We start from the raw sequence: 14,959 nt of genomic DNA on the forward strand, positions 1-14,959 counted from the left end.
GGCGAAGCCTAGGAATTGAAAGAAAACGGAAGCAGTGATACGAAAACCAAAATAAGAAAGAATTAGACGAATAGGACTATCTTATCCATAGTGTTTTTCAACACACCCTCATCAGATCATTTACGCGGGTCTGACACAGGCAGTGAAGAAGAGGGCGCTGGTAAGCTACTCCTATAACTTGATTTCGAAAAACTTTCTCGCATGAACAATTAGAATAGCGAACTTCACCAAACCAACCCTTCTTTTTCGCCAGGTCTTGTCTAGTTACTTTCCAAAGAGGATGCCCACTTTAAAAAGGGAAAAGGCAAGGCTTGATCTTATCCACCAGCCTCTGCAGCCCCTTTTCCTCTAATCCAGTACTAAGCGCTATCGAATTGACATAGATAAACATGGAGAGAGAAATCAAGTCCCGGCAGTCCAGTCTTTTCTTCTACCAGCTCTAGTGCTAGCTTTCTCCGATCTCTCTGTAGATAGCATTAAATAGGGGTAGGTACCATATTCATAATACTAGCAGGTGATCCCTTCTTAGAGACATGACTGCGGGGTGAGGTTTCCAATTTATTTGTATTCACCGGGACCTCCCCTTATTGGATTTTCTCCACTTTTCTAGTTGCTGTGGAAAGAATGTTGAGTAAATAAGTTTAAGGGGTGGTTTTCTGTTTACTTTTTTTCAGCCTACATCGTCTCTCTTCTAGAACCTCACAATCATCAGCGTCTGAAGTTTCATGATGAATATTGGTTTCACATTTTATTGCTTACGTGAGGAAATATCAATTTGGAACTCGAATTTGTATTTGAGTTATGATGAGGAGTGAGGTAGATTCGCATTGTTGAAGAAAGCAAAGAAAAAGGATGTTGCTATGGCTTGCTTGTGGCTCTTTCTTCTATTGGCTAGTCTCAGGCATGATAGTTTCAATTTCTTTTGGAAAGCAAGTGCGGCTCAGTCATAAGTGTTAGTAATAGCATGAAGTAAGTTGTCGATAGCCGGCATTAGGTAAAAGGAAAAGCTTCTCAAAAGCATCCAGAAATATCATAGAATGGTGATCGAGATCACCTTCACGGGAATCATCCTTTGCAAATTGGGGGAAGGGAACCAATCAAGTCACCAAGAAGTTCCCGAAACTTGGTTTAGTATTAAGGTTCTTCTCTTCCAGCATTTAGTATTCAAGTTCTTCTCTTCCAGCCCCCTGGCCCCTCTTTGATAAGTCAAGTTTTCAAAACGAAAAGCAAATGAAAAATCTGGTTCGATGGCTCTTCTCCACTACCCGCTTTACTACTTTCTATTTTTTCTTATATATTAAGTTTCCCTTAATATATAATTTGATATTACTTCCGATTTTTATATTTTTATTCCTTTGTCGTTTTATATTCTGCCTAATACCAATTTTCAATCTTTTTAGTTCGTGCTTCATCGGCTCCTCCTTTCTGATCACTCTCCCGCCAGAGATTCAAGACCCCCAGTCTCTAGCTCATTTAGCAGGGCTAAACTTCTATCTGAGTCTTTACAAGCAGGATCCGGGATGGGTTACATTCATTCAGAACGAGCTTAATCATAATACCCCCCTGGAAGACATACCTGGGCGGCTTAAGCTCTTCCTAATGGAAGAAAAGCTCTCTTCTATGCGACAAGATGTCATTCAGGAATTTGTGGCGCTTTATCAAAGAGTAGGGCCTTATCTACCGATCGAGCCCTACTTGGTCGATGAAGCGCTTCATTCCTATCTGGACCATATTCACGCAACTGATTCTTTCACTGTTCTCCAAGCGTCTTATCAAGATCTGCGGGAGAATGAGGGAGGATCCGTTTTCTTTTGAAATGCTGTTTCCCATAACCGGGATCTCCTTGAGGCGGAAAGCTCCGCAAGGAGGTGCCTGGAAGTGGGACAGAGGATCCGGTGGGAAGAAATCCCCAAGAGCAAGGCAATTCTCGAAAGAGCTGAGCACGAGCATGCTCTCGACTTGTTTAAGTCGGAGGATCTTAGAAGGGAATTAGAAGAAAAAAAGAGCGGGGTAGCTCAGTAATTCTGATTCTTTTCTCTTCCAGCCCCCCGGCCCCTCTTTGATAAGGAAAGTTTTCATTTCTCAAATCAAAAAAGACAAATATGGTTCGATGGCTCTTCTCTACTAACCACAAGGATATTGGGACTCTCTATTTCATCTCCGGTGCCATTGCAGGAGTGATGGGCACATGCTTCTCCGTACTGATTCGTATGGAATTAGCCCGACCCGGCGATCAAATTCTTGGTGGGAATCATCAACTTTATAATGTTTTAATAACGGCTCATGCTTTTTTAATGATCTTTTTATGGTATGACGGCGATGATAGGTGGATTTGGTAATTGGTTTGTTCCGATTCTGATAGGTGCACCTGACATGGCATTTCCACGATAAAATAATATATCATTCTGGTTGTTGCCACCAAGTCTCTTGCTCCTATTAAGCTCAGCCTTAGTAGAAGTGGGTAGCGGCACTGGGTGGACATTCTATCCACCCTTAAGTGGTATTACCAGCCATTCTGGAGGAGCAGTTGATTTAGCAATTTTTAGTCTTCATCTATCAGGTATTTCATCAATTTTAGGTTCTATCAATTTTATAACAACTATCTTCAACATGTGTGGACCTGGAATGACTATGCATAGATTACCACTTTTTGTGTGGTCCGTTCTAGTGACAGCATTCCTACTTTTATTATCACTTCCGGTACTGGCAGGGCAATTACAATGTTATTAACCGTTCGAAACTTTAATACAACCTTTTTTGATCCTGCAGGAGGGGGAGACCCAATATTATACCAGCATCTCTTTTGGTTCTTCGGTCATCCAGAGGTGTATATTCTCATTCTTCCTGGATTTGGTATTATTAGTCATATCGTATCGACCTTTTCAAGAAAACCGGTCTTCGGGTATCTAGGCATGGTTTATGCCATGATAAGTATAGGTGTTCTTGGATTTCTAGTTTGGGCTCATCATATGTTTACTGTGGGCTTAGACGTTGATACGCGTGCCTACTTCACCGCAGCTACCATGATCATATCATGTGCCCACAGGAATCAAAATCTTTAGTTGGATCGCTACCATGTGGGGAGGTTCGATACAATACAAAACACCCATGTTATTTGCTGTAGGGTTCATCTTTTTGTTCACCATAGGAGGGCTCACTGGAATAGTTCTAGCAAACTATGGGCTAGACATTGCTCTACATGATACTTATTATGTGGTTGCACATTTCCATTATGTACTTTCTATGGGAGCCGTTTTTGCTTTATTTGCTGGATTTTACTATTGGGTGGGTAAAATCTTTGGTCGGACATATCCTGAAACTTTAGGCCAAATCCATTTTTGGATCACTTTTTTCGGGGTTAATCTGACCTTCTTTCCCATGCATTTCTTAGGGCTTTCGGGTATGCCACGTCGCATTCCAGATTATCCAGATGCTTACGCCGGATGGAATGCTCTGAGCAGTTTTGGTTCTTATATATCCGTAGTTGGGATGCGTCGTTTCTTCGTAGTTGTCGCAATCACTTCAAGCAGTGGAAAGAACCAAAAATGTGCGGATAGTCCTTGGGCTGTTGAACAGAATCCAACAACACTAGAATGGTTGGTACAAAGCCCTCCGGCCTTTCCGTTGATTGCGAAATTAATGGAAAGGGGTTGTGAGCCCGATTGGAAAAAAAGGTCGATCGATGCGGAGCACAACGTGATCTGATTGCTACACAACGGAAATTATCTACTAGTCTAGAGGAAAATTCAGTTGGGCGTCATCATGGGTGTAAAATCGGAGAAACGAAGAAACGCGTGAACTCTGCTGGTCATATAATCCAATATATGCCATGGCTCCTGCCATTGGTGCCGTGATCTCGAGGACTTGACGTCGTTCCGGGTGTCGCAGCCAGCCAAGAGCCAAGAGGCAACCTGTGGTCGCTGCCGTTTCTCTCTCGTTGCGTTGTGGATCCATCGCCGCCTCAACTCTCTCATCGCTTTCAGCTCCTACGTACGCATGCACGTCCGCTGGCTGCTGAAGGATCGAGCCAAGGTCAGCTGGAACAGACTGTCAGTGGCATTAACAAGCACTCGTACGACGTACTACCTACCACTACATGGGAATATGGGATGGGAGTGCGACAGTGCTGATATGAAAACATGTGAACGCAACCAACGCGTTCGGATTGACGTACTACCGATGATCGACATGGAATTCTATTCTACTAGAACGGCATCATATCATGCGCGATGGGAGGTGACGGCTGAGGACGTTAGAATACACTTGCCGATTATTCGCTTGACCCAACATTGATTCCCTTTTTCAGTGACATTCTCGGGGGTTGATTAGATCTTGTCCAGATGATTAGAGCTTGGTGCGGTTTAATTAATCGGCGTTTCTATGCTTCTCCTCGTCTCGCCGACGTGACGAGGCCTCATTTTGTTAAAAAAAACTCTGTAAATGCTGTAAAAACAACTTCAGGCCTTCAGGGGTTTCGCGCTCCAAACTGAAGGTGCCACTGTAGAGTGCCGTGGTTTTGGTGAACTAGCAATCAAACGGCAGAGTGCACGGGATTTTCTACTCTCTTTGGTGCAAGTTCAGACATCGTTGCTTCTTTGCTGTACGCATGTATCCCAGTTACGGTGCTACGTGCAAACCTCGTGGATCTGGGAGACGATGACGACGGCCACGAGGCCAGATGATGACGACGCCGGTGAAGTGAACAGTGCAGTCAAACCACACGGGCTGGATTGGAACCGTGCGGGCACGCGGGGCCCAGCTGTCTGCCAAACGTACCCACGGCAGGCACAGCCCGGCCGGTTCCCGTCTTGACCGGGGCACGACTGGACCGGCGTGTGAGCCTCGTGATCGGCGGAGATGCCATGGCAATTCAGTTCTGCGGGTAGAAGATTCCTTCCATGTCGAGCAAGCTGGCAACCAAGTTCAACCATGCATGCATGGGCGACGACCCGGTCGACACGCACAGAGCAACGAGACCCCCCGCACAGTACGTCTTGGGCTGCTTGCAATTTGCAAACCCGAACCAAAATTATCATGTTCAACGATGATATGTATATGCTTAATCATCTGTTAATTTGCTGCGGGCCAAGTCAGCTGGAACAGAATATAGTATGTCTGTAACATTAACAAGCACTCCTGTACGTTTCCCCTCCAAAAAGAATCACTATACGTGTACGTACGTTGGGAGTGAGGCTGACCTCGTCTTAACATACCAACGCATCTGAAATTCTGAGCGCACCGAACGCGCTCGCAGTGAGAGACGTAACGATCGCATGGAATTCTTCCCTAGATCGGCTGGATCATGGGACAGGGACGTGGCGTGCGTACGCTGGGGGAGAACACAATTATTTGGTGCAGTTGTGGCCGCCGAAGTGACGGATGACACAACAACTGCTTATCTTCCTTGACCCGAAACCGGTTCTTTTTCCCAGTCACATTAATTCTCGCGGAATGATTTGATCTCGACTAGAGCTTTGGTGCGTTTTGATCGGCGTTTTGTATGATTCTCCTCGTCGTTCTTCGTCTTTCGCGAGGAGGTGGCGAGTCATCATTTCGATGACAGAATTCAGCGTCCTGTGCTCGTGGTGCACTTGATGAAAAAGGTGATCGAACTACTGTTGCCGTTTGTCACTCTTCGGGTTTAGACACATTCCGCTGACCCTGTCAACTTAGGTATAATCTCTTGGGGTGGAGCCCGCAGCTCGTGTGATCACTCTGATCAAGCGCACACAACATCTACAACTGGACTAGGCAAACCGGGCTCTCAAACACCCGCGGACGTGTTCGGGCATGTCCGTGACCACTAACCGACCAGCCCTTAAATTTGCTCATCTGCATCCGGATACCTCATACTAAATCTCTTAAATCCATACAAAAACATGCAACGAAAAAAAAATCACATACTATATGGATCAACTATCCTAGTCCTCGTCGGAGATGTTCACTATCTTTATGCTCGACTCCGGATATGTGCGCAGCAGCCGCAGCTCCGGCTCCTCCGAGTCGGCCTCCACATCCATCTTCGCTCCAACCTTGTCGAAGAGCGGTTTGGTCGCTGCCCGTTCCTGCTGGGTGAACTACCGGTTGGCCTCCACATAGGCCTCATCCTGGATAGACTCCAGGATGGCCTGCTGCACCGCCATCTCGTCTGCTTGGGCGACGGCAAACTCCGCCTCCGCGTCCTCCATGTTAAAGCTCGGAGCCGGCGCCAGCTCCTACTCCGGTTGCTTTGTATTGTCTGCCTCCTCCTCCTCCACCACCACCTTCATCGAAGCCGGCTGCTACTTCTCTTCTTCCTCCTCCTACTTCTCCGGCTCGGCGAGTCCGAAGGCAGCCCGGCAATGCGGGCAGCGCGTGCGGCGCGCCTCGCCCGAATCTCCTGCTCGATCTGGGTACCAGCACTCCGGCGTGAGCATAGCGTATGCGGTTATTTTTTGCCGGACCATGGCGAAGCCGAAGAGCGTGGGAAGAGCGGTGAAGCGGGAGAGAGGAGGTGGATGGGCTTCGGTTGGCGGCGCGGAGAGGGAGGAAGTGGATGGGCTAGGGTTGGGGGGACGCCGGTCGACTTAAATAGCCGAATTTGGCCTCGGGCGGCGAGCCGGAGCGGCGCCACGCTGCGTTCACAGCCCGGCCCACCAGAGGAGACGTCCGTCAGACGGCAGGTTTTCGGCAGATTCCATGTGGGACCCCGTTGTCAGTCTGACGTGGCCGTGGATTTCCAGGTTTCATTCTTCTTTTCTCTCTGTTTTTCATTTGTTTCTTTGGTTTTATTTTTCATTTTCTTTTTTCTTTGGTTTATTTTGTTTCTTTTTTGGTTTTCTTTATTTATTTTGCTCTTCATTCTACATTTTTTGTATATATGTCAACAACATCTTTCCAATACATGTTTAACATTTTTCCAATACGAATTTAAATTTTCTTTAATACATGGTCAACGTTTTTCTATACACATTATATATATTTTTTAAATGTTTGATTAACATTTTCCGAATACAAGATTAATATTTATTGAATACATGGTGAACATTTTTTATACATTTTAAACATTTTTAAATACTTGATTAATAGTTTTCAAATAAGAAGATTAATATTATGTGCGTACATGGTCAATATTTTTTCTATACACTTTTAACATTTTCCAAACGCTTGATTAAGATTTTTCAAACACTTGTTCAACATTTTTTCAAATGCTTGAGTAACATTTTTATATACATGAAAATAATTCATCATTTTTAATACATTTTTAACATTTTTCTATACACATTTAACATTTTTAAGTGCTTGATTAACATTTTTAAAATACTTGTTTAACATTTTTTTCAAATGTTTGATTATCATTTTTACATACATGATTAAAAAAGTTCATCATTTTTAGTACTCCCTCCTTCCCAAAATATAAGGCACGGTTTGACTTTTCTGGTCTTCATTGCACAACTTTGATTATGATTTTCACGTATTGTATGCATATAAAATCAGTATACATACATATGAAATAAAATTGTTTTGCAAGACAAATACGACAATGCCATTTATAAATGTTCAATCCGTATACTTTGATACATATTAGTGGTCATAGTCGTGCAACAAAGACCGTAAAAAGTCAATTGCGCCTTATATTTTGAGAAGGAGGGAATACATTGTCAACATTTTTTCTATACATATTTAACATATCCCAAATAATTGATTAGAAGTTTCAAATACTTGTTCAACATTTTTTCAAATTCTTGACTAACATTTTTGCAAACATGATAAAAAAATTCATCATTTTTTAATACATGATAATTTTTCTATATATGTTCCACATTTTTCAAAATGCTTGATTAACATTTTTCAAATAAATATTAAACATTTTTCAAATACTTATTCAGAATTTAGAGTATTTTAAAATATACACAAAAGTATAAAAATAAAGCAGAAAACGAAAATAGAAAACATAAAAAAAAGAGGATGTGGGCTCCCGCGCGTGTGAGTCGGCCCATCTCGCTCGCCCCAATGAACCGGACACCGTTGATGATGACGAAGCTAAGGGTTGGGCTGGGATTCAGGTATAGTTGCCCATATAATCGGATATAGGCCCACGTTTCAAGTCAATTTTATGGGTATTTTCAAACAAGGGTTTTCCATTAAAGAAACGCATTATAACAATATAACAACAATAGTTCAGATTAGAAGAAACATCAAGCAAAGTCCCCCATGATTGGGAGGAGGGGGGGGGGGGGCACCGCCCTCCCCTGCTAACATGCACATAGCTCCACCATTGGCGATGTGGCCTTGACTTCAAGCGATAGATTAGGATGATGTGATCGCTACACTCAGCGCCACGGGGATGTGGGAGCGTCATCCGCCGGCTACGAGCACCACCTACGGTATGACTATGGGAATTTTTATGCATCCAAGACTTCTAGGATATGGCGAAGCAGCGGCCGAATATTGGGATTGGGTGAATAAATCAGACAACATCGACGATGACAAGGCTAATGGTTGGGCTGGGGTTTATAAGTATGTTCCCCTTTTCAAAATTTGTTTGCAAATCCGATAAATGTTCGCACTTTCTTTTTGGAGCTTCAAGAAATGTTCCACTTTTCAAAAAATGTTGATCTTTCCAAAAAAATAAGCATGTTTATGAAAGATGTTCACGCTTAAAAATTGTTCCTGTTTTTCAAAAATTATTCACAGATTCACAAAAAATGTGTGTTCGATTTTTTTCAGTTTATAAAAAAATTACAGTTTAAAAGTTCTGCTTTTCAAAAAGTACTCACATTTTTTAATGAAATAATCATGTTTTGAAGTTTTAAAAAAGTATCAGATCTGTCGCTGCTGACGACTTCATTAAGTTCTGCGGTACCTAATAGCCACCAAGTCTAATGATGTCGAATAATTGTCCACCCGCGCTCACAAGAAGGCGGTCGTGCATTCATCCTTGGCGCCCTCATATTTTTGGGATTTTTAAATTTCGAACTGACACAACAGACAAAACCAAAACCCGATGGACATAGAAAAAACAGACAAAAAACAAACAAGAACATAAATATGTCACATACATCTAGATGAGCCCTAGACACTGTCATGATGCGAACTCCTCTCATCATCCCAAAGAAAAGAATTTTCAGGTTGTTGCTTTCTACAGCTTGTTCCCTCACATTTTGGGGATTTTTAACGTTCAGACTGACACAACAGACAAAAAAATCCCACGCAGCAAAGGAAAAAAACAGATAAAAAACAAACAAGCGGGCACAAACAACACTTATTTATGACATAAATATGTCACACATCTAGATGAGCTCTAAACACTCCCAGGATGCAAACTCCTCTCATCATCCCAAAGAAAACAATTTTCATGCTGTTGTTTTCTAGCGGTTGTGCCGGCACATTTTTGGGCTTTTTAACATATTCGAACTGACAGAGAGAAAAAAAACCACTCAACAAAGCAAAAAGGGACAAAAAACAAACAAGAGGGCACAAACACACACTTATATGAGGCCTAAACACTCCCATGATGCAAACTCTTCTCATCATTCCAAAGAAAAGAATTTTCAGGCTGTTGCTTTCTAGCGCTTGTGTAGGAGAAATCCAAGAGAAGCTGGCAATGAACCAGAAAGGAAACAGACCGGTCAAATATTTCCAGCACTAAGTTTAGTCTCTGCCATGAGCCGTCCTTGTTTAATAAATCATAATTTATAGGCTACTAAGCTATTTCAGTATAGCAGATGTATACTATTCGACGAAAACCCAATTTTCACTAAAATCTGAATTTATGTCATGCTGTGTTCAATAACTTCACTAGATAAGATGGGAGGTCCTAGCGGAGTTAATCATCATTGCTAATAGATCCAGGCCATTGGCATCATCACCAATTAATTATTTGCATCTTTGAGTGACGGAATGAGCTCGCTAGAAAGAACAAATGACCAAGAAACAGCTCAGTTGATCTTCAACCTTCCTCAACAATATGACAGGTTCAACCATCATAGTCAAAAAGAACTACGGATAAGATGGGAGCTGCCGAGTGTAATACCTTGGAGGAGGCGGGCCAGGACACGCGGGGAGGGGGGGGGGGGGGGGGGGGGGGCGCAAGAAACAGATGGAGCAGCCTCTACGTCCCGACGACCAGGAAGCTTGGTAGGAGAGACGAAAGCTGGGAAGCCAAGACAGAGGAGAGCTCAGCTGCCGGCATCGGCCATGTTTGGCACACCTAAACATTGCTTTCTCATCATCTATATTTAAGATAATTTATAAACTATATAAGCAGTAGATTTTTGGAAACAAGGGGTGCAAAGGATTGAAATTGGAGTTGCCCACTTCTTTTACTACTTTCTATCTCTGAAGTGCCAAGTAGACACCATAAGGAGGGCATTCAAACTAAACATTCTCTTAGCAAGAAAGAACAACTGCAGCCAACTACATCACCAGAAAAAGACATCTACTCTTAAGAGCTCATTTTCTCTTATTATGTTTTGAGTCAAATGAAAGAGATTCAAAATGTCTGAAACATTCATGGATGAAGTGTATGCATACTGGAAGATTTAAATCCAATAATACAGTATAGTTAATTTCAGAGCGGATTCTAATAGGCCATACAAAATCGCCGTTTGTTTGGGTCAATCGGTTGAAGTTGCTCTTATAGCTTGGCGCGGTTTGATCGGCGTTTGTATGATTCCTCTCGTCGTTCTTCGTCTTTCGCGACGTGACTAGTCATCATTTGTGGTCGTGCTGGTTTGACGGAAAAGATGATGGAACAACTGCTGCTTATCACTCATCGGGTTCAGACTTCAGAGTTCAGACACTTTCCCGTCTTCCCTGTCAAGTCAGTCAGGTGCTCCCTCCAAATAAAAGTCAGGCGCGCATTACGGCTGGCCAGCTGTAATCTATTGGGGTGGACGGTGGAGCGTGCTGCTCTGTGATCATGCTCATTGAGTTACTTATACATATATGTAATTATGGACACTTCGAAACACGCCGCGGGCACTATGGGCATTTCCATCGGCATAGCTCATTTCTCGCCTATATGTCCACCCGACAGTTCGGACTTGTCCGGACACTACAACGATTCTTGCATGCTTGACCCAAATGTCTAGACTATTCGGCTTTCATATATCCCGCCATTTGTCGGGAGAAATGGGTCTCTCTTTGGACTATCCGCCAGATCAGCACAGACACATCCCTTCCCACAAACCGCACCCAAAGCCCTCTTATCCCTGCCTCTGCACCAACTAATATCCCGTTTTTCTTTTCTCCTTGTGCTCTGCTCCGCCCCCAGGCCCTAGTGCCGCCGAACCTAGCCCCGGTCATCGCCATAGGCCGCATCATGGAGCAGGAGCATCAGGCCAAGAGGCGGTCCCCCATGCGGCTCCGGCTTCCCTGGACAGCGCCGGTTCGGGCTCCGATGACATTGAGTGGGACACGCTTGAGGTGGAGGACTCTAAACGCAGAGTTCCAGGCGGCGCTGTACCATTTGTTGAAGTTGAGAATCCTCTCATGTATATGTTCTCTTTGGGCGTGTTTGGTTAACTGCACCATTTTTTCTCTCCATGAATCTATGACTCAGTTGGTTCTGGCTGGGCAGATGCAAGGTAAAAACCATGGTGTGCTCATTGTTTGGTTGCCTGTATCCTCCCTAGTCTGTCTGCGAAGAATGCATGTCACGTTGTTCGGTTGCGGGGTTGTTTAAGCAGATGTAGAGTGTGTGGTGTTTGATTAAATGCAACACATGTTGTCTGGCAACCTCCTTTTGGAGTGGTGAGGTTAGCAACACACTCACAAGCAGGACATACATAAATAGGCATACCATAAATTTAAACCCTTATACCGAGTCATAAACACACAGTTCAACACTGAACAGTCATGGCAAAGTCCGAAAGAATTCATGCATAAGTCTTAGGTGTAGAAAGAACTTCCTAGGCATCCATGGCAAAGGCCTCGTCATGCTTCTTGCACTTGGTCACCACCTTGACACCTTAGTCATTGAAGGCGATCACTTTGAGGGTGTCAGGAGTCACCAGCTTGAATGTGACGAGGTACCCGATCCCGATCTGGTGAACAACGGCGAAGGGGGCCAAACCCTAATCAAGGGTGATGCTGCCATTGATCTCCTGGACCATCACCCTCCAGGTGCAGCCGGTGTTCATCTTCAGCTTGAATTCCTCTGGGATGACGGTGAAGTGCTTGGTGAATTCCAGTGGCATCGGGAGGCACTCCAGCTTCGGTGCAAGGATGAACTTGGAGAAGTGGGTTGGTTTGGCATCCTCATGGAAATGCATGTAGCTCTTCGGCCGCTTGGGGGCACTGCGGAGCTCCACCACCGCCTTGCCCTTCTTGTCGGTCAGAACCACCTCCTTGCCCTTCTTGTCGGCCACAACCACCTCCTTGCTCCTGAACTTCTCTGAAGCAACCAGGTCAAATTCCATTATGAATAACATGAAAGAAGGTCAATGAAGGGACAAATGCAACACACCATGATGTGGACATCGCTTGTACAAAAGAAGCTATCGATAAGACACTATTTTTTTTGAGGGAATGCCATCATGGCTTTCTTTATTATTAATCAAATAAGCACACTTACATCGTTCACGTGATATTCGGTAAAAAAAAGAAGGGTGATCATCTACCCAATTACAAGATAAATGATTTTCGTAACTATATTTTGCTATCTCATGTGCGACACCATTGGCCTCCCGGAGACAGTGCGAATATTGAACTGTTCCTATTTCCGTCACCAGATCAATACAATCCGCATAAACTGCAGCTTCCTCATTCCACCATATTTGTCCTCCTTTGCAAGCTTCAATCACCTCTAAACAATCAGATTCAACAACGACTTGGTGATAGCCCAAAGATGACACCAGTTCAAGGCCTTTTTTCATTGCCAGTGCTTCCATCATCATGGCCGATGACGAGTGTGGAACATAAGAACATGCAATCTGCAAGGAAATTGCCTATCTGGTCACGGATAACCGCGCCCGTCGCCCCTTCTCCCTCTTCAAAATGAAACGAGGCATCTACATTTAATTTAACTTGACATGAATCTAGTTTCATCCATTTAACTACTTATTATCTTGTGTTGTTACTCTGACCTGTTTTGGTGAAGTTTGTGCATAGAGACAGAACAGATAACTTTCAATTTGTTGCTGGGGTTGTCCTCTCCTTGTGTGTGATTGTCCGTCTGATCCACCAGATGTACCATGTTGCGACCGCCACAACCTCCGCAATCCCTACCCGAGGTAGATCAGGGTAATGACTCGTTGATGAATCCAACAACTCCAAGACAGCTGAACCTGACCTGTCTACAATACAAGCATCTGAAACTGCTTGTTCTAGTTTTAGTATGTACCACATCATTTTTGTTGGTGCGCATTCAAATAGCAAGTGTTTCAAGTCTTTCGGGTGATCATGACAAATTGGACACTGGTCATCCGTCCCAATATGATGATTCGTCAAAGTTGATTTAACGGGAATGGCTCCATGTAACAGTTTCCACACAAAAGTTTTGACCTTACCAGGAACCAAAAGTGCCCACACCTTCTTTCAGATTGGGTTCGATCCTCTAATGTTGACGCCATAGTTTGGTATGAATTCCCAAACTGGGTTCTCCATTCCACATGATACGCCGATTTCATCGAGAATATCCCGTTTCTGTTATAATGCCATGCAAAAAGATCATCAAAGCTATCCAGACTTAAAGGAATTTTCAGGATTCTGGTTGCATCCACATGTCAGAAAATAGACCGCACAAGGTCTTCATCCCGTTGTCCTGAATAAGCGTCAATCAGCTCATCCACTTTGGTAATCACGATATTACCTCTTGGCGACAACACCCTTCTGTCCGGACTGGTAGCTAGATATCCACGGGTCTCTCCATATATCAATTGACTCGCCGTTTCCTACCCTCCAAATATAACCTCTTTTGAAAGTTTGAATACCGGCGAAAATGCTTTGCCATGTAAATGAGGATCCTTTTTTAGGCCCTGCCTCAAGTATACTTTGGTTGGGAAAATATTTTGCTTTTAGGATCCTAGCACACAAAGAGTCGGGATTGCACAGAAGTCTCCAAACCTGCTTTGCCAACATTGCAAGATTAAAAGAGTGGAAGTCTCGATACCCAAGTCCTCCAAGATTCTTTGGAAAACAAAGCTTCCACCAAACAAACCAATGCATCTTCCTGCTATTTTCATCATCTCCCCATCAGAAGACACTGTTAATGTCTACAACAGTGAAGAAAGTTGACGACAAACGTGGCCGGTCTAAGAAAAACAGGCCTGCATCATTCATGCAAAATCTACATGTACGTGTGTGTGTCCATCACCATGCAAGGGATGAAGAGCCACAAGTCCAGCCATGCATGCATGCGCGCTTGGTGGGGATCAACTGCTGTTGTGCTTGTCACGTCCAGTGCAAAATTACAACAAGTGGGTGGGCGAAATCATTAATTAAGGAATACTCGTTACAAATAACACTCCATTTTCCCAGGTCGCGACAAATGGCGCACATGCAGCGCGCCACTTGTCGCAACCTGAGAGTTTTCCCTTTTTTCGTAGATTCGTTTATTCAAAACGTTTTATCTTTTAAACCGTGCGTCCAAATCTTGAACTGTTTTCACCATTGGATTCCTCGCGTCGAGATTTTCAAAACTATATCCCATGTTGATAGGTTTTGACGAACTTTTTTTTACGAAAAAAACCGGGCGAAAAAACCGAACTGGGAGCATGGTTTTTCCCCTTTCCGAAAGAGGCACACCCGTGCCTCTCGCGAAATCACACCCGTGCCTCTCGTGGAAGCAAAACCGTGACTCTCGTGAAAGAAAAAAACATGGTTTTTTCGTTTCCGAGAGGCACGGCCGTGACTCTCGCGAAAGCACAACCGTGCCTCTCGCTGAAGCAAAACCGTGACTCTTGCAAAAGAAAAAAAATAGAAAACACGTATTTTTTTCCCTTTCTGAGAGGCATGGCCGTGACTCTCACGAAAG

The 14,959-nt window shown here is 43.9% G+C and overlaps 1 pseudogene; it reads left to right on the forward strand.

The window, feature by feature from the left end:
* The first annotated feature begins 951 nt into the window (after nucleotides 1-951).
* Nucleotides 952-2,022, forward strand: LOC123101497 (uncharacterized; annotated as a pseudogene).
* The last annotated feature ends 12,937 nt before the right edge of the window (nucleotides 2,023-14,959 follow it).

Source organism: Triticum aestivum, chromosome 5A (genome assembly GCF_018294505.1).
Source record: "Triticum aestivum cultivar Chinese Spring chromosome 5A, IWGSC CS RefSeq v2.1, whole genome shotgun sequence".
Taxonomy (NCBI): domain Eukaryota; kingdom Viridiplantae; phylum Streptophyta; class Magnoliopsida; order Poales; family Poaceae; genus Triticum; species Triticum aestivum.